We start from the raw sequence: 26221 nt of genomic DNA, 5'->3' as shown, positions 1-26221 counted from the left end.
TTGAAAAAATAATAGCTGAGCATTTCCCAAATGTAGTGTAAGTCATAAATATAAATATCTAAGAAGCTTAACAAATCCTATGTGGGATGAATTCAGAGACCCACAGTGAGACACATTATAGCCAAGTTGTTGAAAGACAAAAACAAGGAGAAAACTTTGAAAGCAGCAAGAGAAAAGCAATTTGTCATGTGATTCTTATTAAGATTCTCAGCAGATTTCTCATCAGAAACTTTGGAGGACAGAAGGTAGTGGGGTTGATATATTTAAAGTACTGAAGGAAAAGAAAGAAAAGAAAAAAGAAAAAACAAACAAAACAAAAAAACAACTCTGCAATTAAGACTCCTATTTTGGGCAAATTGTCCTTCAGAAGTGAAGAAGAAATTAAGTGATTCCAGATAAACTGCAGAGTGTATTTATTATTAGTAGACCTCCTGCAAGAAAAGCCAACTGTAAAACTACAGGTTACTATAAAAGGACACTGGACAGTAGTAATTCAAAGCTTTAAGAAGAAATTAAAAAAAAAAGAGTAAAGTAAATACATGGGAAGTTATAAAATTAATTATAACTTTGATTTGTAATTCCATGCTTTTTTCTACATAATTCTGTGTATTATTTTAGTTAATTGATAAATTCAAGAATGTTATAACTTTAGGATGTAAAGTAGCCACAAAGAAAATAGTTATAGAATATATACAAAAGTAAATGAAAGGGAAATTTTTAAATTACACTACAAAATACCAACAGAGGCACTAAAAGAAAACTACAGGTTAATATCCCTGATGAATACTGATGCAAAAATTCTCAACAAAGTACCAGCAACCCAAATTCAGCAGCATATTAAAAGCACCATGAGCAAGTGGGATTTATTCCTACAATGCAAGGGTGGTTCAACATATAAAAAGTGATCGATGTAATACATCACATTAGAAGAATGAAAAAAAAAGATAATTTCGGTCAATGAAGGTTTTTGGCAAAACTAAACACCATTTTATGATAGAAATACTCAACAAACCAGGAAAAGGAGACTATCTCAACATACAAAAACCTATATATGAAAAATCCATAACAAATATCATAGTCAATGGTGAAAACTTAAAAGCTTTTCCTGCAAGATCAGGAACAAGGCAAGGAGGTTCACTTTCAGCATTTCCACTCAACATAGAATTGCTAGCCTGAGGACCCAGGAAAGAAAAAAATAAAAAGCATCCAAATTGGAAATGAAGAAAGTAAAATGATCAGTTCCTAGATATATGAACTTAAATGTAGAAGATCCTAAATATTTCATATAAAATTGTTAGAACTAATAAGAAAATTTAGCAAATTAGCTGGATACAAAGTCAACACACAAAAACCAATTGCATTTCTAAAAACAATGTACAATCCCAAAGGGAACTTAAAAGAACAATTTCATGTTCAATAACATCAAAAAATACTTAGGAATTAACCAAAGAGGTGAAAGACTAGTGAAATAAAAACTATAAAACATTGCTAAAAGAAGTGTAAAAAACCACAAATGAATGGAAAGACATCCCATGTTCATAAATTGGAAGACTTAGTATTGTATGTCAGTAATACCCAAAGTGATCCACAGATTTGATACAATCCCTATAAAAATCCCAATGATATTCTTGGTGGCAAATCCATTCTAAAAGTGATATGGAGGGGCACCTGGGTGGCTCAGTGGGTTAAGCCTCTGCCTTCGGCTCAGGTCATGATCTCAGGGTTCTGGGATCGAGCCCTGCATCGGGCTCTTTGCTCAGCAGGGAGCCTGCTTCCTCCTCTCTCTCTGCCTGCCTCTCTACCTACTTGTGATCTCTGTCAAATAAAGAAATAAAATCTTTAAAAAAAAAAAGTGATATGGAATCTCAAGGGACCCCAAATAGCCAAAACAATTTTAAAAAGGAAAATAAAGCTAGAGGAATCAGACTCCTTATTGCAAAACTTACTAAACAGCTACAGTAATCAAAATAGTATGTGCTGGCATAAAAACTGAAATGTAGATCAATGGAATAGAATAGAGAGCCCAGAAATAAACCTCACAAATATGGTCAAATGATTTTGAATAAGGGCCAAGATAATTCCATAAGGCAAGAACAGTTTGTTTTTGTTTTTGTTTTTGTTTTATTAAGAGCTGGGAAAATTGGATATCTATTGTGAAAGAATGAAGTTGGACCTTACTTAACACGATATACAAAAATTAACTCAAAAGGGATCAAAGACCTAACTGTAAGATCTAAATGTGTAAAAGTCTTAGAAGAAAATTTAGGTAAAAACTTCATGGCATTGGATTTGGTGAATATTTTTTGCATATGGCACCAAGGATACAGGCAACAAAAGAAAAATAGGCAAACTCGACTTCCTGAAAATTAAAAAAAAAAAAAAAAAGTCAAAAGGTACTTTCAAAGCACCAGGGTGGCTCAGTCTGCTAAGCATCCGACTCTTGATTTTAGCTCAGGTGGTGATCTCAGGGTCATGAAATTGAGCCCCATGTCCAGAACTGCCCTCAGCTGGGAGTCTGCTTGAGATTCTATCCCTCTCCATCTGCCTCTCCCTCCTGTTCATGCACTTGCACTCTCTCTCTCTCTCCCAAATAAATAAATAAATCTTTTTAAAAGAAAGAATACTATTAGCAGAGTAAAAAGGCAGTCTATGGAAGCCAGCAATATTTGCAAGTCGTGTATCTGATAAGGTAATTAATATACCAAACATACAGAGCACTAATAAAACACAATAAAAACCAAGCAACTTGATTTAAAAATAGGCAAAGGACTTATATAGACATTATTCCAAAGAAGATAATGGCCAATAACTACATAAAAATATGATCAACATCACTAATCATTAGAAAAATGCAAATTAGGGGGGCCTGGGCTGCTCAGTCATTAAGCATCTGCCTTTGGCTCAGGTCATGATCCCAGGGTCCTAGGATCGATCCCAGGGTCCTAAGATCAGAGCAGAAAGCCTGTTTCTCCCTCTCCCATTACCCCTGCTTGTGCTCCCTCTCTCGCTGTGTCTCTCTCTGTCAAATAAATAAATTAAATCTTAAGAAAAATAAAGAAAAATCCAAATCAAAACTACAACGAGATGTCCTCTCATACTAGGGATACTTAATATCCCATTAGGATAACTACTGTCAGAGAACAAAATAAAGTAAAACCAACTGAACAAACAAAACCCAGCAAGTAATAAGTGTTGCTGAGAACATGGAAAATTTAGAATTTTTTGTGCACTGTTTATGGGAATGTATAGTGGTGCAGATATTATGGAGAATGGTTTAGTGGTTCCTGAAAATTTTAAAATAAAAATGCCCTATAATTCAGCAATTCATTTCTGGGAATATACTAAAAAAATGAAAGCGGAATCTTAAAGAAGTATTTGTATACCCATGTACATAGCAGCATTACTAACAATAGCAAAAAGCCTAGTCACCCAGTGCCATTGGTAGAAGAATGGATGAGAAAAATGTGTGTATATATGCATATAATAGAATATTATTCAGCCTTAAAAGAGGGAGAACAATTGTGACCCATGTTAAAACATGGATAAATTTTGAGGACATTATACTAAATGAAATGAGTCAATCACAAAAAATCTAAAAAAATACTGTATGATTCCACTTACATGAAGGATTTAGACTAGTCCAAATGATAGAGACAGAAAGTAGAGTGGTGGTTGCCAGAGGCTGGGAGTAGACAGAATATGGGAGTAGACAGTTCATGCTTAATAGTTACATAGTTTCAGTTTTGCAAAATGAAGAGTCTTCTGGTGATGGATGGTGGTGATGTTTGTACAACATGAATGTACTTAATACCACTGAACTGTACACATAAAAACTTCTGGAATGGTAAGTTTGATGTGCATTTCACGACAATAAAAAACACATTGAAAAAAATAGTAAAGACATATTAGAACCTAAGTTCCTGACTCCTAGCAGATAATTTTTCCTCCACCTATGCAACTCTATTGTTATGCCCTATGTTGTAGATTTCAACTTCTTTTTCTAGCACATTCTTCCTGTCACTCTTATAAGCATGTTTACATCTCTCTCCTCCTCCAAAAGAAAGTCACAATAACCCTTTCTGAGCCCCAGTACACCATTCCTCCCTAGTTTCCCTTCCTGATTTCTAGACTACTAGTAGCTCAAGCATCACCTCATGATTGCCCACATTACTCTCTGTGTTACTCTATGACCAGGTTCACACCTTTCCTGTAGTTCTTTTTATGTTGCTAAAATGGCTTGTTTTCATAGCTGGTTCTGACGTAATGTGAACAATTATGGGGCAATTGCTTCATGACATAACTCTCTGTGTCTCCAGTACATGGTCTGGTCCCCAAATCAACACTTTAAAAAAATGAATAAAATACATATGAATACAAATCTTATTTACATACAAAAAATCTTATTTACATACAAAAATGTGATAATTTGGATTTAATAATTTAGAATTTCTGTTCATCCATTGCAAGGATTCAGTAAGAACTATTTGCATTCTCTGGGGAACTTTAGCTGTGGAGGGAAGCTTCCCTGTTGCTTTTGACCTCCTTTTCCATCTAGAATGTTTCTCTTCTCCAAATATTCAGAGTACTCAAAAGAGTACCTGAATCAGTATGTAAGGTTCTATGGCAAAAGAGTATTCAGCATACTCCAGATGGGTTGTGGTTTTCTCTTTTGAGTTGTTATGTAGGCAACTCCCACAAGTTTGAGGGGAAATTATACATCAAAAGCTGCATCTCTAGGTTCTAATTTCTCTCTACCCCAAGCATTTTTAATAGGGGCAATATCATTCTCAAGGTTATGAAAAAATATTTTGAGAGGCAAAATATCTTTCAAACACAAACAAATATGCAGTCTATTTATGTTATCATAAATATTTTGGAAAAAATATCTTAAAAGGCTCTTTAAGACGCAATAGTAAAAACAAGTTTGAGAAATGCTGTTTTACTTTAAATGTCTGGTGACATCTCTTTCTTCTATCCATATGCAGATTTATCACCATCATCCAAAAAGACTATTTGTAATATAAGGTACGAAAATTAGAAAATCATCAGATACAAACTGTATAATTGAGGTGGCTCATAGGTATGATCACTGACAGTTGCACCCAGACATTTAAAATGTGAAATAACTCTCTCTTCTTACAATTTGTCTTTGTTTTCAAAGGAAACATTTAAAAATACATTTAAACAATAAAAAAGCTCCTGTCTTATGTTGCAGTCATATGCAACATTAGACTTGGGTCTTCCAATGACAGTCATCTTTATACCTTTGGAAAATAGCTTTTTTTCCCCTGTTGAACTTCAAGGTGCAAGTTCCTTGGCATCCAGCCAATGTTTCTAGTGTCTTGGGCCACATCACACAATTGTCTGGCCGACATTCCCCTGACCGGGAGATTTCTAAAAGCTGTTTGTGATTATCACACATTCAGAGATAAGGAAAAGATAGCAAGTGTCTGTTTTATATGAACCCAAACTACTTCACTTAAAAAAAAAAAAAAGGTAAAAGTTTAACATGTTGCATTAATCAGCAACATGTTTTAATTTTTGCTATTACTTAACTTTGCCTCCTTAGGCAAGATAAAACAGTGGAGTCAATCACAGTAAGATCCCTACTTCTAAATCATGTGTCTGATGTGTAAATAAGTCATCAACATGAAGTTTCTGTATCTGAGATACAACCCTGGGGGGAGAACTTTTGAGGACCAAGTCTTGCCTCTAAAACACTAGAGCAAAGAGCAAAGAGGGTAGGAAGGGCACCATAAGGGAACAACAAATTCTTTCTCAGTCAGAACCTGTTTAAAGGCTGGATTCTTTTCATTTTCTCCTGGCAAGAACCTTGGCAAAGCAGTAAAGCCATTGGCTGATCAGGATCATGTGACTTTGCATTTCCTGTCTCCACTGTGCTGCACCTAAAGGGATATACCTGGACTATGATTATATTCTGCCTTAGCAAAAGGGATAGGGGATTGAGCTGAATGGACCTCTGCCCACTCTTCTTTTTTGTCACTGATTCTGATAAATTTATTACTTTTTCTTTTTTGCCATTCTGGATTGAAAGGCATGTATAATCTCTCTCTCTTTTTTTTTAATGTGGATCATATAGAAATGTTCTTAATTCCTCTGGATTAATCTGAGTCTCTCTATACAATTCTCTTTTTCTCCTCCCCTAAGCGGGGAGTCTGAGAATTATAGAAATTTAGGGCTAACAGTGAATACAAGATCATCTAGATTCCCTAGAACAAGGATTTCCCTTCTAATCCAAACTCTTCATTTTACACATAAGATCAGAAAAATTGTTTTCCCACAGATTCTACAGTTAGTTCCTGAGAGGTCTTAAATCAATAACCAAGACTACCGTTTCTCCGTCCAGCACTTTTTCCACCATGAATATTCTGCAAGCCACCCCTATTCATTAACTCTCCTCCATCCCCACTCTAATTCTCCATACCCATTTCTTCCTTAACGTTGCTCCCATTTGGCTGTTTCTCCATTTTGTATATCAACAGCCTATCTCTCAAAGAGCACCGTAACACTGTTTAATTATCCATCAGGCATCTCTGCCCCATCACTAAACTGAAGCTCTCTTCATCTTTCCCTTTCTCTATATATGACTCCCTTACATCATCACGCTCTCACACTTACAAATTGTTCCTACAAAAAATATTAATAATACATTAACTGCAAATTCAGTGTTTCCTGAGTAGTCATTTTCTTCACTGAACTTTGATTTGGATTTCCAATCTCTTTAGATAACTGGTACCTGAGGGTCCTACAAGCACTCACATTCCACTGTCTAAAAATGAACTCATTATCTTGCTATGAACTCCCGCCACATTCCTTCTTCTCTAGTGTTCTTTGTATTTCGTAAGACAATGACATTTGCCAAATCACTTAGACAAGAAATCGAACAAATATCTTTGATTTTTATGTCTTCTTTTTCTTATATATACTATGTACAAATGGTCAGCAAGCCCTAGAAACTACTGCTTCAATGTCTGTCAAATGTGTCCCCTCTGTTCTAGTTTCATTGCCCTTGACCAAGTTTAGGCCCTCATTGCCTTTCTTCTGGACCATGGCGATGGAATCCCAAAGTGCCCTGTCTACCTTTTCTAAACCATATTCCCCAATGCTGTCAGAATTCTCTTCCTAAATCGTAGATTTAATTATATGAGTCTTAGATACTTAAAAATTCCCTACATATGCTAAGTCTTCATTTTACACCTTTAAAGAGGGTTTAAGTTACCTCACAGAAACAGGTAAAAAATGAAACATTAAAAAGTAAAGAATTTGAAGGGGAAGAAAAGTAAGATGAAGACAGAGTGAAGATCAATCCCTTGAACTTTGTGTTTCTTACTGACAGACACAAATTTGGCTCTAAGTTTTAGAACAGGGAGCAAAGAGGGAAATATGACTTTCAATAACTGTTTTACATAAGTTTGCTTCTTCTGGTTGACTGTAAGTTTCTTGTGGGAAGTTACATGCGCTTTTGTTTGTTTAACTTTTGTATTCACCAGAATTTAGGTAACACTTTGTCTACATGGCCAGAAACATACATATGAAATACATAATTCTGCCTCTTCAATATCTTGAAATTCATACCATTATTTCTTGCTGGTGTTTGCATAAATAATACAAATTAGTAAATGCTGAATATGATATGTAAAAAAATATGAAAAGTCTATGTCCTTCATATGCCACCTACTCCTAAACAGTCACACGCACGTGCCCATAGTTCAAAACATTGATAAGAAATCAGTTTTTCCCTTGACTTTCCTCACCCTGCTTTATACATTAAGTATCCTTTCCATAAATGATTTTACCAGGTAACACAGTCTTTCTGTGTTAGAAAGAACTACATGATTTATTGAGAAACATAGTCAAGATTTCTACTCAGGTAAATACACTGCAGACATGACATAACTGTATAAGCTTTCCACAGAACCAATGTACATATTCCTGTAACTCTTACTGTGCAATCAGTGTATACGATGGGAAGGATGCATCTGATATTCATTTGAAAAATAAAGAGAAGTTATTATGAGAGATTATAGTTTGTCTGCTTAAAATTTATCATCTTTCTGAAATGATTCAGTTTCCTACAGTTGTGGGGCAACATGACTTAATTCTTGCTCTTTTGAATAAAGGAGCTATAGGCATTTCTGTTACTTTCTTCAATCTGTATAGTTATTTGTGTTTGTTGTGAAAGTTGATGTCTATAGCTAGGCAAAATGGCATTTCATGTGCTTTTGTTGATGGATCTGGAAAGGGAAGAAACAAACTTTTTCAGGCTGAAGAATGATTGCAGCCATATGATCTTTTCAACATTAGTGTGATTACCAGTGAAGGAAGAATCATTGGTTTTATAAAGAAGATATTCCATTGAAAACATGAGCTTGGGTATCCACTGTGTGTAGCATCAGGTACTAATCACAGACACATACTTCACAGGTCCTGGTGTTTTTGTTTGAAAGGCCTGCTGCCACAGCATCGTACAATCACCACCTCGACATATTGTTGACAAGAACTGCCAAGCACCTCGACTTCATTTCTCACACAAAAAAGCAACAGAGGGTTAGAAATGATCTCCAACATGACACCGCTTATACTTTTTTCAGCTGGAGCACAGATACTCTTCCATTTGTACCCTCTTAGCTAACTCACAGAGTTTTTTTCAACATTCCTCTAGTTCTAGGAAACACAAATAAAATAAGAAATGTGTGGCTGTGACACCATTTTAAACACATGTCATCCATTCCATACTGAAACATGCTTTTGTTAGAGTTTGGGTATCTCTTTCTTTCTCTTTTAATACTTTAGTACATAAAATATGAGAGGACTTGCACAAACAAAACAAAATATCCCTCCATGTATTTTTCAGGTAGGTTTGATTTTGATTGTGGAGGCGGGAAGGAGCTTTGCTAAATATGTAGTATGTTATTTACTTACGAATCTTTAACTCAGAATGATTTCCCATTAGTTGTTGGGCTTATTCAGTTTACCCTGATCCTAAAGGGAAAGGGAGTCTTCTCCAGTCTCAAATATTCCTTTTTGTCTCCCAACTCCCAGATTATTCTTGCTGTCTAGTAGAATTGTTCTTCCCTGTGTAGTAAGTAGCCTGTGCACACTCAGTCTTGGAAGTGGAATAGCAAAGTATCTTCATGGGCATGGAGATTCCAGGGTTAAGTAACTCAGAGTTTTTATCCATAATACCTGGGGCACTATAAGATATGCCTTCTATGCCATTCATTCCCAAGTATTAGCTGTTGATTTCATTTGTTGACTAACTTTACATTTGAAATAACCAATAATAAAATATTCCAATACAAATAGCTTTTGTGATGTTCTTACAAAGACTTTCTTGCTTTCGTCTTTTAAATGAGACATAACATAGAGCACAACCTTCTAGCCACAACTGCTTTCTGAAATCAAGTAGTAGGATACCATTATTAACTATTTCAGATTAGATAGATGCATTAAATATTACTCAAATTCAAAAATACAGTGCTAATGCATAGAAAGAAACATGCAAGCACCAGGGCCCCAGGTATGATCCATGACCTAGGCTGGATTAAAAAGATTCAGCCCAGGGTGTTCTGTTTTCCATATTTCTTAAAAGTAAGAGGGAGAAGGAATAAGAGTAGCCAAGTGAATGGATTTAGATAACATAGATTTCTGAAATGACCAGCTAACAGTCTCATAAGAACCTAAGCAGAGTTCAACACAGTGCTCCATAACAAGACTGAAAAACACAACTGACATCATTCTATTTTGTGTTCTTTTCATTTGTGGGAATGAGTGGGTTTTTAAAAATGAATTTAGGTAGCTAATTCCAATAATCATGTATTTGAAACCATGCTTGCCACATAAAGCCTTTTCCCCCCTCCTCTTCCCTTCTGTTCAAGGCTGATCATAGACCATGTTCCACGTAGAAAATGTTTTTCCAAACCAAAGGTTTGTATTTCCACATGATACAAAATGTATACTTGGTGTTGTTGTTTTTTTAATGACTTGCTTTCTATATTATAGTCTCTTCCTGATATAGCCTCTTATTCTTAGCTTATTTTAGATTATAAAAATATTCTTCAGGGGCACCTGGTGGCTCAGTTTGTTAAGTGTCTGCCTTCAGCTCAGGTCATGATCTCCGGGGTCCTGGGAGCGAGCCCCCCTTCAGGCTTCCTGCTCAATGGGGAGTCTGTTTCTCCCTCACCCTCTCCCCCTGCTTGTGCTCTCTCTTTCTCAAATAAGTAAATAAACTCTAAAAAAATTCTTCAAAAATTGATAAGTTCTGAATATACATTAGAGTCTTAGAATATTACTTCAATTTCCATCCTGTGTTGGTTATACAAATGTACGGATGAGCTGGTCTTGAAGCCACCCACATCCTGGTACATACTAAACACAAATCAAGCCCCCATTATGAAACAGGAATCAAATCCACATCCTCTGTGCCACACATTGAAATTCTTGCCTTTTTTAGCTAGTATATATGTCAGCTCTTTCTTTTTTTCCTTTTTGTGAACTTGCAGCCTCAGATGTTAGTTAAGTTTAAGTATTCTTCAAAAGCATTTATTTGAAAAACATGTGAATGGAAAATGAACATGCTAAACTAATTAGGATATGCAAATGTGGTTCAGTGGAACTGCTTTTTAAATGAATCATACTCATTTGAATACACAAATAAAAGAAAATTTGTTTCAGTAACAATCTGGAAGTTAGTTCATGTGGAACAAATAAGGGCTTAAATTATAAGGATTAACTTTTCAGAATCTACTTTGCAGTTCACCTTTTTAATAGAAGGAAATGTAGACTTGAGCCAAAGGTCCCTGTTGGCATTCAGGGAGGTTTGGTGAGCCAGAGAATACTTACCAAGTTCTTGTTCTCATTTAAAGTGAATGAAGAGATGGGGGAAAGGGAGTGCTGATGATTTATTTATGTCTTTCAAGGCAATTTAAGGGCAAGCAGGTGCAAATCTAAGAAAATTTTCTTGTAAAAAAATTTAAATCATGGAATGGAAAATATTTGACATGTTCTAGTACTCTGTTCTTGCTGCAGAAAGAACCACAAATGATATTAAAAGAGAGAAATAACATTAAAAGAAAGGAGGGAATGACATTAAAACAGATAAAAAGAAGTCAAGGCAAAATAATGTATGAAAGAAATGGATTTTGAGGCTACTTAGACTAGGAAAATATCCCCAAAGTACTAATGTTATATTCAATATTTTGAATTCACTTTACATAGACAGAAAGGATTGGAATTTATTAAGTCATGGTTAAATCAAAGAATAAGCCATAATGACTAAAGATGTTATTCCAGCTCAACTTACTACTTAATCAATATATGTGCCTTTTTTGTAGGGGTATTCTAGTTTTATGTGTGGCTACTTATAAACCTGTTTAATTAAAAACACTGCATTATTCCAATGACATAATTCAATACTTTATATTAGATCACCTACCATTAGAATCTTTAATAATGTTTCATTTGTTCTTCAAACTACAAACATTTGTTCAGCTCCAACTATATGCCACTCACTCTCAAGGTGCCTTGGGGAATACGAAAGTGACTATGACATGGGCATGACCTACACTTAACTGGCAGTCTTGTAGAAGAGACTGTGTATAAAATACTCATTGTCCAAGAAAAACATGTCCAACTAAAATGCTCTCGGTGTCTAGCTACTGAGTTGATTTGCTTGAGGACTTTAGTTTTTACCGGGAGGGGTAGTGAGAACAAATATTGGTATCCGAATGTTTGGGGGAACCAAGGAAAATAAAGCAATGGAAAATAGCTTACACATTGATTACCTGTTGATACCAGTGGCTGATTCTGAGTCCCCACGGAGATGAAGAATATATGAAGGAGCTGAAGGAAATATTTTCTCAAGAGACTTAGAAAGTTTGGAACACAGTAATATTGTTTTGGAGCATAAACATAAAAATGTGATGCAGAGTTGGGGAAAGTCAGTCTCTTGTGATAATTTCCCTTTACCTTGGAATACTACATGATTTTGTCCATTCAGTAGCCTCATAGGGATAGGCTGCATATAATGGGAAAATCCTACACATGGATTTTTCTGAGATTATTTTCAACAGATCATTAACAAGCCAATGTGGCACATCTGCTGTAGAAACTTGGTGGCAAAATAGCTTAAAGTTCTAAGTGTGCAACAGAGCAAATGGATGCCCTGCCATGACCTCTCAGAGATAACCAGGACTTTGTGGGATGGGAGTGACTTGGAGGCCTGAAGTCACACAGTGGGGTCTTCCGAGTCAATGAAATATAGATATGCGAGTTGAAATGAATTTCAAATTTACAGTTATTTAACTTCATCATAAACTATAATGTGATAAGTGTGTATTAGTGGCTTAAACTGTGAGCTGTCTGATCTCAACCACCTAGTGTTTCTAGAATGTTCACTCACTTGCGATTGGGTAACTTTCAGTACAAAACCTCCGATAAGTTACATAGCTCTACACTTAGTACATAAGAGAAAAATTAATTATAAAATCACATTCTCTGAGTGACATTTATGTTTAGTGAATTTTGATAGAGGAGAAAGGTAATAGACCAGGGTGGAACAAGTGCAAATAATGAAAAGACACAGTTACATTCAGGTAATAGCCAATAGCCTCATTCGCTGGACTTCAGAATGTAGATCACCATAAAAATAAGTTAGTAAGAAAAAAGTAGGCTAAAATCAGATCATATGGTTGTTTGACTACCATCCCAAGTACTTCAGGTAGTAGGTAGTAGGGGATTTCAAAGGCCTTTAACTTGGCAAATGAGAAAAATACATATGTTAGGGAGAACATCCTATTCTTAATGGAAGATTGAAGTTTTTGGAAGACAGATTTGAGGCTAGAAAAAAATGAAGACTCTGTCGCAGTAATCCAGATATTGAAAATGTAGGAAATGACCAAATTATAGAAATGGAATCCATAGTACTTGAGTAAGTGTGGGAGATGGAGGAAGGATAGTAGATGAGGATGACTACTAAGTCACCTGGGAGGCTGGAAACCAGTCTTATAAATTTGTTAGTTTGGTTGGTGTGGAGATAAGTAGGTAGTATTTTGGGGGAGGTCTAACCAGAACACCATCTTAATCTTGTGATGATCGAGAGCTCATTTAGCTCTGATGAATAGAGCTAGTATGAGAATTGCCAAATTTTTGAATCTGTGTAGACCACTTAATATGAGTATTCTCAAATTTTCTGATGGAGGTAGACACACACAAAAAACAAGCCCAGCTAAAGCTGCTACGTGTTACCAGATTAGATTAGGTTCAAAACCTTATGTGAAAAATTGGTATAGGAAATGTGTGAACCAATGAGGTTCTCTAAGTTTGTCTACACAGGCAATACTGTCTACATAATTATGCTTTTATTTGGAGTCAGATTCAAATTTTTAGGGTGGGAACTTGTCCTGAGTGGGAATTATCCCCAGGCTTGTCTCATCATTTCAACCACACATAGTTTCAAAAAAAGAATTAAAATAGAAAATAAACAACAAAACCAAAAAGCCAATCCAAAAAAGTGAATAAAAAAGTCAATAAAACACATCAATAAATGGCTGCAAGAGCTTTTTAACATCGTTTTTTCTTATCGGAACTGAGTTCTAATACCAACACCGTGGCTTAATAGTTGTTCGATTTCATCCTTCTTCAGATAAATATTCCTTCTCTTTAGGTAGCATGAGGAGTTTCCCTTTAAGAACAAAGGGGCCTTGATGGAGTTGGAAGTCCTAGGATCTGAGCTAAAACTATAACATGCTGCCGTAACCTCAGATACCTGTAAAGGAAAAAGCACATCCTATAGTCTTTAGAAAGTTTTAGATTTCAAGTGTCTAAGTTCAAGGTGATGAACCCAAAGGGAAGTGGTTCTCAAAAGAGGACACAAGTTGGAGAGGTGTAATCAAGTCAGAAGTGCATCAAAGAAAAGAAGGTGAGCGTCCAGGCAATGACTATAAGTGTAGATTCAGTATTTGGAGCTCATTTTTATTGACATCCAGATCAAGGACCTTGGGGTTATAGATGAGCTTAAATACAGAAAATTAAGACAAAAACTTAGAAAATAGAGATGTCATTGAACTCAAGGTAGAGTTTTGAGAGATCACTCTACATTTGATGTCTTTGCATGATACTCGTGGAGAAATTATAACAGGAAAATAGGTATATGTATAAGAAATAAAATAATTGGGGCGCCTGGGTGGCTCAGTGGGTTAAGCCGCTGCCTTCGGCTCAGGTCATGATCTCAGGGTCCTGGGATCGAGTCCCGCATCGGGTTCTCTGCTCAGCAGGAAACCTGCTTCCCTCTCTCTCTCTCTCTCTCTGCCTGCCTCTCCATCTACTTGTGATCTCTCTCTGTCAAATAAATAAATAAAATCTTTAAAAAAAAAAAAAAGAAATAAAATAATTTAAAACTTGAGTTGTAAATTTAAGAATTATTCACTTATAGGACAATAGAAGACACAGGAATGAATGAATTATTGCAAAGAGAAAAAAACTATATGATATTTTATTTCTTTCTAATAGGATATGGATTTTATATTATATTTTAATCATTTCTTTGAGTACATCTTAAAAATATCCCTAATACTTGGTTTAAGGATTAGCATAGAGATAGAGCCTTTTGCACAATGGGAATTCTATGGTGATGATTATATAATCCTAACCGTAAAATCAAACATGCTTAAATAATAGAAAGAGGGAAAGGATGCATGCCAAATCTTCAATCTTACCTACAAATTTTGGTCCTAAGTGGGTATTTAGAGTTTCTTTTAATATATCAATGTGCATTCTATGATCAGAAAAAAACAAAACAAAACAAAACAAAACAAAAAACAGCACTCAACTTCTACTGCATTCCAGACCAAGAGATGAACTCAAGATGTATCCCCGTGTGGTAAACTCATGGGATTTTCAGAGCACCATAAAAGCTTTTTATTGTACACTCCGATGCTGTCATCCACAGTTAGCTAACAAATATGATAGGTTTTTAATATAATCCACCCCATCCTTGCCAGTGCTCCTTGTATGTTACGTCATGGTTCTGTGGGCCAAGAGTTTGTTTTCCCCAGATGGCCTTCATGAAGCTGCTGACAGCCCTTCTCACTGAGAAACTGTAGAACAGCAATCTTCCAACTCATTTAGTAGTCCTGACAAAGAGAGAGCTGTTGATATCCTGATGCAAAAGCACTCTATCAGGCATTACATAGTGTCTGTGTTCTCAGCATGTTTGGGGCGTGATAAGTCATAGCACATGCTTTCTGACATCTTTCTGCATTTCACTGCCGTGTAGAGTTTCCTGCAGTTGAAATTAGGGTGACAGAATGTAAAAAGCCAAGTGTGACATCATCAGCAACTGGTAGCAGTCACTGTATCATAAATAATACATTGCAGACATGTAAAAAAATTAAGTTGTGAAAAGTTCACGACAATTCCTTTGAAGAAAATCTGAAATCAACAGTTTTGCTAATTTCCACCTACTACTTTATCCAAGTAATGACAACATACAGGAATATCTGTAATGTTTTATATTGATAAGCCAAAGATCTGCTCAGTGAAAGAGCTGGAGATTTTTTTAGCAAATTGAAAAAAGGTTGTGTGTGTGTGTGTGTGTGTGTGTGTGTGTGTGTGTGTGTGTGTTTAAAAGATTGCTTTTCTCTTTAAAGGGAGATCACGTATCAGTGACTGTAGGTCCCACAAAGCAATGGGTGGCTCTGCGCAGGAGGTGGCTATACTTTGGACGGAATGTCTCCTGATTATGATTACGCCTTGGTATTAATAAGGATGGCAGCTGCAGCAATCTGTTCAATTTTATGCAAATTAGCCCTGGCCCTCTGGCTTCTGGCTAGTGGCCAAGGCAGCCTTTGGCTGGGCAAAGTTTAGATGTATGCTTTATTCTACTGCTGCAAAAGTTTATTTAATTATCTGTATTTATTTAAAGCAGAACATACAAAGCATTTCTGCATCTTGGTCAACTTTGTGATGGCTGAATTGTATGGGATTTCCCCCCCACTCACAAACTAATTTAAATCATTGACTATGTATACCATTGACTATGCCCCTGAAAAATAAGAAAGGTTGACTTTTCTCACTGCTTTCTCTGGTCATAAAGGGCTCAAAGTGGTTTCTCTTCACTGCACCCTTGAAGGCCTTTGAAATCAAATAGTGCAGGTATCTTTTAAATGATACTATAAATTTTCACTAGCTGGAACTTAATGGGGGAAACAGTCTGAATTAGACACCTTGATTTCTATAAAATTTTTCAAGAAATGGGAAATTTTAGAAGAAATGAGTGAAGGTGGTCAAAGGTACAAATTTTCATTTATAAAGTAAGTCCTGGGGATCTCATGTACAGAATGGATACCGCAAGTAACCATACTATAAAGTTACTAAGAGAGTAGATCTTAAAAATTCTCATCACAAGAAAAAAATTATGTAACTATGTATGGTGATGAATGTTAACTAGACTTCTTGTGATCATTTCACAATGTATAAAAATAATGAATCATTATGCTGTATACCTGAAACTAATGTAGTGTTATATATCAGTTATATCTCAATAAAATTTTTTTAAAGATTTTATTTATTTATTTGACAGAGAGAGAGAGAGCGAGAGAGGGAACACAAACAGGGGGAGTGGGAGAGGGAGAAGCAGTGTTCCTGCTGAGCAGGGAGCCCAATGCGGGGCTCAATCCCAGGACCCTGGGATCATGACCCGAACAAAGGCAGCTGCTTAACCACTGAGCCATCTAGGCACCTTCCAATAAAAATATTTGAAAAGAAATATATAGCTATTATTTCTAAGTATATATACTTAATAGTCCAAAATGATTCAGCATGTTAAGGTCAAATATATGTTCTTTTCTGCCTGTTTTCAGGCGTCCATATAATGTGATTGTACTAATCATCTAAATTTTATATTCCTTCTGTATAAAATGTTAAAAATAACTTACTACCACCCTGGGTGAATTAATTATTCCCTTTACAGACTTGCTTACCATATGGTATAACAAACTGATTTCTTACTGAGGAGTATATAGGAGAACGTGAGACCGGCTCTTGTCTTGCTCCTCAAACATCAGAATTAATGAGGTTATAGCAAAATTGGAAATGTAGTTACTGGCCACCTACAATTCGTCAACTTCATATGCAGTGAAGTAATATAAAACATGGCTCCACACGCATTTCTGAACTTGCGTTTCAGGTTTTACTTTAATTATATTTGCAATCCTTCTTGGTTTCATATATTCAGTTGTCATGAATACTATCAATTAAATATTTCATAGGGCACTTGGGTTACGGGAATCCTATATCCTGTTTTATCAGCGAAGTCATGTGCAATCGTATTAAAAGCCACACGAAATGTAGGGACAGCACCCACCATTTTCAGCTACTTGTACTAAGATTTCTGCATTAGATTGTCCCTTCTTCCTGTTAATCTAGGCTCTTATGGGCCTTCTTTTATTTTAAGCACAGATTCAGCTGACAGCCAGCACTTGTTCTGGTTTTGAATCAAACGCTGGCAGTGATCCCAGAATAGGAACCAGTTGTTTCTTTTACACACTCTCTTATTGTCCCCCACCATCGCGATTGCTTTCAAAGCAATGTGCCATAACCAAACTTACACTTGCTTTAATGAGAAATAAAGTGCATGGATCAAAGCAATGCCTCCCATGCAGCCACTGACTACCTCTGGGGTGAATTAGACTGCTGATACGCAATGCAGTAAAAGAAAAGAAAAAAAAAAAAAACGAGTGTACCAAGACATCTCCCCTTTCAGACTGAAACAGAGAAAATTTGTCTTTATAAACAAGTTTTCCCTGAATTACCCATTCCCACCCCCCTTACTTTAGCCATTAGAAGCCTAGTCTAAGACTTGTCTTAATTTTTCTCACTGAAACTGAAAGCGACTCTTCCACTTTCGCCTTTAAACATCTTACTACTCTCATTTTTCTGATAACAACCAACTCTTTACTTTCAATTTCCCCTCCTCTTTATTGCTGATGTGTATTTTTAACACAACATTATTTCTATTACAGCAAAGGGCCCAATAAACTATGTTCATTCTGGACCTTATTCAATGGAGCTGCTTTCTACAGTTTTCATTTAAGTTCTTCCTGGGCAAGTATTCAGAGGACAATGTAATAGAGGGACCAAGGAACATCTGAATTTATACCACAGGGCTAAGATAGTAATCATTATTGTAAGTATGAATAGTTTTAAGCATCTAATCCTTTTATATTGCGAAATATCATCACCAATTTAGCTTTTGAAAAATGCTGATTTTAGAATGTTTTTATTCATAAAACAAAATAGAAATAATATAAATATGTAATAAAAGAGGGTAGGTTAAATAAGTTATGGCACATTTAATATATGACCATATAGACATAAAACTAGAAACATTGAAAGACTGGTATTTTATATGTTAAAAATAGTAGGTTATATTAGTTTCTATTTTACACACACAATTGAGAGACACACACATATGTAACATGGTTGCCTATTTAAACTCTGCTCCCTAGGGGTGCCTGGGTGGCTCAGTGGATTAAAGCCTCTGCCTTTGGCTCAGGTCATGATCCCAGGGTCCTGGGATCGAGCCCCGCATCGGGCTCTCTGCTCGGCAGGGAGCCTGCTTCCTCCTCTCTCTCTCTCTGCCTGCCTCTCTGCCTGCCTCTCTGCCTGCCTCTCTGCCTACTTGTGATCTCTATCTGTCAAATAAAATAAAAAAAAAAAATCTAAAAAAAAAAATAAATAAATAAAATAAATAAACTCTGCTCCCTAGATGGAAAGTAAGTATAACTTCTTTATGTTCTATTACTGATCTGATTTCCTCACTATTTCCCAAGCTGCTGGGCTGGAAGGGATAGATAATAGGTTGGGATAAATTAACTGGCAAGTAATAGGTTTTTCCAATGGAATAGTCTGTTCAAAAGATCCAGTGTCTTTGGGGGAAATGCATAGTTTTCCTATACGCCCTCCCATGCCCATGTCCACTGATTCTCTCTAGATGAATCTGAGTAGGTGGGAGATTTATATGACTTTCTGGCTGTTGGGCAGAAAGACCTCCTTTCCCCACAATGGCCTTCCATCTGCACTAGTTTCTGCAGCTCATTTCTCCTCACCCTTGTTCTCGTATTCATTATGGACAGACTAGTCCCATCTACTCTCTCAGGGTTTCATTTATGTTCATGGCCTTGGCTCCTCACATCTAGTTTCAAAGTCCCTGATCACCACAGCCCATTTGTCCATACACTTTGTTTCTGCTGCCCCCTCCCAGCCAACCTTACAATTATGTGTTTCTTCAGGGATACTCAACGGGATTCTAGACCTTCAACTGCATCCCCCTTCCAAAGGCCATAGGGAGACAAAAGGCCTGTGTCCGGCTCACCTCCACTGTCAGTGTCATGTTACTGGTCACCTCTCTTGTTTGTTGTGGTTCCAAACTGGAGTCGGACTTTTTCTAGCAGCTTCCATTTTTCTAGGGAAGTGGACATTAGCTCAAATGTTCTCAAGATTATCCCATACCTATTTCAATGGTTCAGTGACATCCACCTTTAAGGTTAGTCCAAAGTGGAATGGAAATAAAATGCTAGCACCTGACTAAAAATTCTTGCCTCTTTATTTCTTCTTTCTGTGTTACTTTAAGCCAGAAAAGGTGGACTTTACAGTTATCCGTCCTCTCTAGAAGGGGTATTCCCTCTTCCTTGGGGGCATTAAGCTCAGTTTTCTCATAATGGCGGAAAGACCATATTCCCTATACAGATAAGTGTTGCTCTTCTTACCAATATAGCAAGACAACTAGAAACTAGGGATTCCTAAAAACAAAAATATATTGCTTACATAAAAAATTCATTTGCCCTTTTATATACAGGCATATATACAGGCATTTACATACATATGCATATGCATATATAAGAACTTACATAGATATGCACATACATATATAACATGTTGATATATTATGAAGTATATAATATATTTATATTTTTATATTTATATATGTTTTATATTTTGCAACATACAAAAATGTTATCATTATTCAATCTGAGTGATCATTATAAGTGATTTTGATTTTCTCCCTCCTGCTTTTTTATGTACTCTAAATTTTCTTAAGTTAGTACATATTATTGTATAATAGGAATAATTTATCAAACAAGAAAATGCATATTTGCAAAAACATCATTACATCAGTCTAAGAATTTGATCTAATTTGAGTAGTATTTTCCATAATATTTGAAATTGTTCTAGTAAAAGCATCAACTGAAGAATTACTTTAAAAGTCTAATGTAAAAGGGAGCCTGGCTGGCTCAGTCAGTTGAGCACAAGACTCTTGGCTCAGGTCATGGTCTCCAGGTCTTGAGATTGAGCTCCGCTGTGGGCTCTGCCCTTGGGATTCTCACTGTTCCTCTCTATCTACCCCACAGCCACTCCCTCTTGCACTCATTCTCTCTGTCTAAAAATAAATAAATGTCTTATTTGTAAGTTACCAAGGGCTTAAATATTTAAGTAATTCCTCAGAACTTACAGTAGCCCCCTCTTTTACGCAGTGTAGCTTTCCATGGCTCCATGGTTTCACTTACCCAAGATCAACTGCTGTGGGGAAGCAGATGACCCTCCTTCTGACATATCATCAAAATGCTAGTGGTAGCCTAACACCACGTCACAATGCCTACATCATTCACCTCACTTCATCTCATCAGGTGGGCATTTTATCATCTCACATTATCACAGGAAGAATATGTGCAGTACAATAAGATATTTTGAGAAAGACAACAATCATATAACTTTTATTTCAGTACGTTGTTGTAAGTGCTCTATTTTATTATTAATTATCACTATTACTCTTACTAATTTATGAATTAAAATTTATCATAGTTGTGTAAGTTTGCATAGGCAAAACATAGTGTGTGTAAGGTTCGGTACTATCTGCGGCTTCAGGCATCTACTGGGTGTCTTGTAATGTATCCCCATGGAAAATGGGGGACTACTGTATATGCTGAGATGATTATCATATTTCACATTTAGCAGAGGAAACCTTTGTTCTCCATTTGAAAACTGGAATTCTGAGATAGTTACCTATCGATGATACGACGAGGTCCCTCTCTTGATCTTTCTGGCAGTGGTTGTGGACAGGGATTATTAGAATCACATGGGCGTGGCCTTAACGGACAATTGTCAAGAATATTAAGTGTCGTCTACCGAAGCTACAAACAGCTGATCTGCTGGAACACACCCTGGATGTGTTCTGCTTCTCCATTCTGAAAATCACAATACATCTTGTCATCTTCCTCCCCTAGATGGGCATGTGCGCGCGCACGCGCGCGCACGCACACACACACACACACACACACACACACACACACACACACACTCACCCCAAGTAGGATCAAGACCTCTAAGCACTCCAGTTTTGAAACCAAATAGCTCCATTGTAAAGATTTTCTTTCCCATTCATTTCTTTCAGATTGATAGCCTACTTCTGCAAATGAGTTTGCAGAACACCAAAACAAAACTTATGCTATGTATAAACTGTACATAAAACTAATTTTTTTCAAGATCTCTCAAAATTTGAAACTATGCAAGTCTAATATGCATATCAAAACAAGCTTGGCTTATTATATTTAATAATTCCTTATTTTCAATAGTACTGAAGCTAATTCTAAACTAACTTAAGAGCTTAGTCTCATGAAAGGTCTCTGACGTCAGGCTGAAAGTTCTGTTTATGAATGTTAAATAACACTATTGAGCTCTGTTGAAAATAAAGAATATTTTTATACTCTGATCTCAGTAAACATTACCAATCTAGGATGCCCTGCCCTACAGACATCAAAGAGAATATTACACTATTCCTTTTTTTTTATTAAAAATGTTGGTTTTTGAAAACACAACATTACTTTCAGCAATTATTTGAAAATTCACTCTACAGAGTATTTGCAGAGCCAATGAAGAACCACCTCTGTGAGATACTATGGGGAGGGGAGTAAAACTTAATGTCATTTGTGGAAAGACAAAGCTTGATCTTGAAAATTTGTATCTTCTACTTTAGTGTATATGAAGGATTATCTGGAATTTTGTGTGTGGTGTTAAGTAGAGGGATATTCATCTGAATCCAGTACTCGCACAATTATTTGGACAAGATTTTTTGCTCTTCAGTATGCAATCTCGAAAATAAGTCTATTATTCCTGGGTGGTCACTGTGGAGATAGCTTCAAGCATACAGAATATAAAAAGCATGCATGAAATATGCCAGTATATTAAATTAACATCTTGCAAAAGCCCTTCTCTAAAATCCAGATGCTTATATTGCTTTTGACAGACTGTAGGCGGTAACGTTTTAACTTTAAAGAAGGGGCTTTCTGTTTCTGTTTTCAAGTTAAAAATAATGAAAGGAAAACACACTGAAATTCCCACATTATTAAATAAAACATTTAAGTGGCCAAGGGCCAATCATTGTCACGCCACGAACAAATGCCTTACGGTAATATGTTCCATAACTGTTTGTTAAAAACTACCAATTTTAACACATTTGCACATGATTAGACACCATAAAAAGTTGCTTATTGAAGCCAGTGTCATAACACTGTTACTCATGCCCAAGGGAAGGGAAGCTTCAATGCGAACCTGAACAAGAAAGGTGGTGTGAAATAAGTTCCACGTTGTGAAAACAGATCCTAAGTAGATTTGCCAAATAGCGGACTCCACTCAGTGGTCAGAAGTTCATAACATCAGCATCACAAGACTGTGCAGGGCTAAGAAAATGTTAACTGAAGAGTTTCCTAAACAATTAAAGTATGCAGAGATGGATGATTAAAATTAAATCTTGAAAAAATCTATTTGACCCGAGAAATCTCTTTATGCAGAAAATAAATGCTTTATGCGAAGAGAGAATCTGGGTCGGCTTAGTTTGAGTAAGTGCTTCCAAAAATAAAATTAAAAAATATTTAAAAAGCAAAGGAATTTTTCTATAATAGCTTACCATTAGTACGTGAAGGGACAAAACAAAACAGGAAGAATTTTTCAAGTTCTAATATAATGAGAAGTTATCACTTTATAAAAACCAAGACAAAAATGGAAAAGTGAAAAATTTATCTAACCATTGTCAGTGTTTCTTGGCTCTCAAACTGCATAACTATAATCTCTGTCTTCATCATCACATGGTGTTGTCCTGTGTGCCTTTGTTTCCGCATGGCTGTCTACTACTGGGACACCAGTCATAATGGCACAGGGTTTATCCTCCAGTATGACATCATCTTAATTAATTACATCTGCAACATTCCTATTTCCAAATAAGGTCCAATTCCAAGGTACCTGGGCTTAGGACTTAAACTTACCTTTTCTAAGAAGACACAATTCAACCCATAACAGTATTTGTGGAGTCAAACATTTATAACAAGTAATGATAAGTAAATACTAAACTGACAGAATGATTGGATAATTCAGAATGCATTCAATAATTCAGAACTTGTATTAATTCATATAGCATTAACATTGTAAAGGTATTGAACACATTTTCAAAATTACATTTCCAATTAAGGAAAATGAAAGTCAGACTTGGATGGCAGATTTTTAAAAAGCTTTATTATTTAATTTAGAGTCCTGAGAAGAATTTCTTTCTTTTATTTTTTTTAATATTTTATTTATTTATTTGACAGAGAGACAGTTAGAGGGGGAACACAATGCAGGGAAAGTAGGAGAGGGAGAAGCAAGCTTCTCACTGAGGAGGGAGCCTAATGTGGGGCTCAATCCCAGGATCCTGGGATCATGACCTGAGCTGAAGGCAGACACTTAACAACGGAGCCACCGAGGTGCCCCAGTGAGAAGAATTTCTAAGTGTAATTAATCTCTTGAATTTCTCTACCAGGCAATTTCCAGATACTTAAAGCAATAGATTTCTAAAAGATGGTGTCTCACAAAATTGTGCCCATAGAGGTTGTATATTTAAAAATAGTATTAACCTTAAATATAGTCCCCTTCTGTCACTGAGTAAGTAAATTAAAAAACTACTATCTTAGTTTTCTCTGTTTATAAAATAGAGACTCTAAACTGACTTCATTTAGTTAAGGTAAGTCTGAAGTAAGATAATCTATACAAAAATACCATATGTAGTAAGACCGAATTTCATAAATTATTATTAGTATAATTCAGTTCATTTATCATAATAGCTCCAAGATATGTCCTATTAGGCATGCAAAAAGGAAGATGCAAAGGACTGCATTATGGTATTCCCAGGTCCCACTTCATGGTGTTCTCACTCCTCTTGAATACTTTTCCAGTGGTTTCAGCTTTTGGAATTCCATTTGAAAAGAGTGAAGATCTGGTGTATGTTTGTGTTTGTGTGTGTGTGTGTGTGTGTGTGTGTGTGTGTATACACACACATATATATGTAGAATATGGAATACTACTCAGCCATCAAAAGGAATGAAATCTTGTTATTTTCAATGATGAGAGTGGAGCTAGAATGTATTATACTAAGTGAAATAAGCCAGTCAAAGAAAGACAAATTTGTCCTCACACATATGTGGAATTTAAGAAAGAAAAAAATGAACATATGGGAAGAGAGAAAGAAAAAAAAGGAGAGAAGGAAACAAACCATAAGAGACTCTTAACAATAGGGAACAAACTGAAGATTGTTGGAGGGATGTGGGTGGGGGATAGGCTGGTTGGGTGATGGGTATTAAGGAGGGCATTTGTGATGAGCCCTGAATCAGTGAATTTCAACTCTCACTTTCTTTTTCAGGTAAAAATACCATAAATTTAAAAGTAGACCTTTCAGAAAAAGAAAAAAAGGAAAAGATTAGGAGTTATTGTAAAACACATTAGATCAGAAAGCCCCTATTGGGTGTTAGAGTTAACTTATTTATAATCATCTGCCTCTTTCAGAACTTTGGGCTTTGAGGCATTTTAAACTCTTCTATTTCTGCTTGTTAGGCACTTGGGAAAGTAGGAGCAAAGTTGAGTCTACAAAGAGGTGAAGTGGGATTCTGAGGCCAGTACTATTTTATTTTGAATTTAATATACATACTTTTAAATCAGGTATGATTTAATCCCAACAAAATATACAGTTGTTAAGTATTTACTTTTTGGAATTTTGATAAATGTGTACATTCATAAGCTCTCTATCCCTATTGAGATAGAGAAAAATTTTTATCACTCCAGTTAGTACCATACCCTCCAGTGTTTTCTAGCTAATTCTCACACACTGTAATTAGAGATCACTCCTCTGATCTCTATCATGATAGCTTAGTTTTTCTTTGTTTTTTATAATTTTATTTTTTTTTTCAGCATAACAGTATTCCTTGTTTTTGCACCACACCCAGTGCTCCATGCAATCCGTGCCCTCTCCAATACCCACCACCTGGTTCGGCCAACCTCCCACCCCCCGCTGCTTCAAACCCCTCAGATTGTTTTTCAGAATCCATAGTCTCTCATGGTTCACCTCCCCTTCCAATTTCCCCCAACTCCCTTCTCCTCTCTAACTCCCCTTGTCCTCCATGCTATTTGTTAGGCTCCACAAATAAGTGAAACCATATGATAATTGACTCTCTCTGCTTGATTTACTTCACTCAGCATAATCTCTTCCAGTCCCGTCCATGTTGCTACAAAAGTTGGGTATTCATCCTTTCTGATGGAGGCATAATACTCCATAGTGTATATGGACCACATCTTCCTTATCCATTCGTCCGTTGCTTAGTTTTACCTTTTCTAGAACTTTATATGATGGAACTATATAGCACATGATTTTTGTGTCTGGCTTTTTTTGCTTAATATGTGAGATTCTTGCTACATTTTTGCATTTTTCAATAGTCTGTTCCTCTTTATTGCTGAGTATATTGTATCATATGGATATAACATAATTGGTTAATCCATTTCTTTATTTATAGGCATTTGTGTTGTTTCCAGCTTTTGGAATTGATAAACAACACTGTTGCAAACATTCATGCAGAAGTTTTTTTATGGATCATAGTTTTTATTCCTTTTGAGTAGCCATATAATAGTGACTTAGTCATTGGATGTGTGGTCAGTTTTGTAACAAAGTGCCATATCTTTTGCCAAAGTAGTTGTAACATTTTACATTTCCTTCACAAAATTTTAGTATTCCAGTTTCTCCCCCATCTTGATAAATATCTGATGTTGTCAGTCTTTTTCTTATAGTTATTCTCATTGTGGTTTTAATTTGCATTTTCTTGATGGTCACTGATGGGGAGGATCATTTCAT

The sequence above is a fragment of the Enhydra lutris genome, unplaced genomic scaffold, assembly GCF_002288905.1.
Source record: "Enhydra lutris kenyoni isolate GAN:26980312 unplaced genomic scaffold, ASM228890v2 scaffoldscaffold3, whole genome shotgun sequence".
NCBI lineage: Eukaryota > Metazoa > Chordata > Mammalia > Carnivora > Mustelidae > Enhydra > Enhydra lutris.
The sequence above is the reverse complement of the archived record's forward strand: the minus strand, read 5'-3'. Positions refer to the sequence as shown.